At 45.0% G+C, this 1,550-nt stretch overlaps 1 pseudogene; it reads right to left on the bottom strand.

Annotated features, from left to right (window-relative positions):
- Window positions 1-945, bottom strand: LOC138426460 (olfactory receptor 8B3-like; annotated as a pseudogene).
- Window positions 946-1,550: the final 605 nt, after the last annotated feature.

Consider the following 1,550-nt stretch of genomic DNA (forward strand, 5'->3'; position numbering starts at 1 on the left):
TCAGAATACTCTTTTCTTCAAGGTCTTTCTCAATGCAACTTGGACATCTTTGTTCCTCAAACTGTAGATGAAAGGATTCACCATTGGCCCCACAATGGTGTAAAAAATTGTGGACACTTTATCTTCATCCAGAGACCGAGCAGGAAAAGGCTTAAGATACATGAATGCAGATGATCCAAAGAAAAGAGATACCACAATTATGTGGGAGCTGCAGGTACTGAAGGCTTTGGACCTACCCTCTGCAGAACGGATGCGAAGGATGTTCAAGAGGATCAAGGTGTAAGAAATGGAAATGGTGATACTGGGCACTATGACATTGACACCCACCACAATGAAAATCTCCAGCTCATTGATGGAGGTGCTTGTGCAGGAGAGCTGGAGGAGAGGAGGAATGTCACACATGTAGTGATTGATGATGTTTCCATCACAGAAGGAGAGTCGCAGCATGCACCCAGTGTTGGCCATGGCACCCACAAGCCCCATCGCGTATACACCCACTGTCAGCATGAGGCAGACCTGATGGGACATGGAGACTTTGTACAGCAGGGGCTTACAGATGGCCACGTATCGGTCATAGGCCATTGACGTCAAAATAAAGCACTCATCAATAACAAAGAAGGAGAAGAAGCAGAGCTGAGTCATGCACTCTGCATAAGGGATGATGTTCTGGCTTACAAAACTCATCAGCATTTTAGGGGTAATGACAGAGGAGTGGCAGAGATCAATGAAGGAAAGGTTGAAGAGAAAGTAGTACATGGGAGTGTGCAGGTGAGGGTTCAGACCAATAAGAATAATCAAGCCAACGTTCCCCACCACAGTGACCACATAAATTGTTAAGAAAATGAAAAAGAGAGGCAGCTGGAGTTCTGGCTGCTGTGTTAAACCCAGCAGGATAAACTCGGTCACTGAAGATTCATTCCCTGGGGCCATTCTTCCCTAGGACATACCTGTGGGAACAGGACAGAGGGTAATGTTAAAATGAGTGCCCCGCTCTCTCCGCTCAATCCCAGTCTACTGAGACAGTCCCAGAATTTGAGAAGAAACCCCCACCCACCCTTCTGTGTACCTTTGTTTTCTCCTCTGTATAAAGGCTGAAGAAATTTTTAAAGAAGTGTATCAAAAACACTATCGGGCAAGTTCTACAGGGATAAAATTCAGTAACCCATGGACTCATGACAACAGCATCTCTTTTCCACTTCTGCTCTGACAGTTTACCAGACTTACCCAATGATCAATAGTTATCTCAGCAGAGAGAAAGCTGTCATTTTAAGGAATCCTTGGCTTCCACAGATGAGGTTTGGAAGATGAGTAACAGGGCAGATAAAATTCAACACTCACCCTTCTGTATGGAGACTTCAGTGTTGGGACTTGCTACCTCTGCTTCCTTATTCTCAAGGAAGAGCAAGTGGCTCTGATGAATTTTAGAGATGAATGGCCCAGAACAGAGATTCTTCTTCTTTGCTATTGTTTCTGTTTTGAGTGCATTTGGACTGAGTCAGAGCACAGACCTCAGTACACCAGGCTCTAAGGTGACATGAGTTACAGGTCAT

The sequence above is a fragment of the Ovis canadensis genome, chromosome 21 (genome assembly GCF_042477335.2).
Source record: "Ovis canadensis isolate MfBH-ARS-UI-01 breed Bighorn chromosome 21, ARS-UI_OviCan_v2, whole genome shotgun sequence".
NCBI classification, from domain to species: domain Eukaryota; kingdom Metazoa; phylum Chordata; class Mammalia; order Artiodactyla; family Bovidae; genus Ovis; species Ovis canadensis.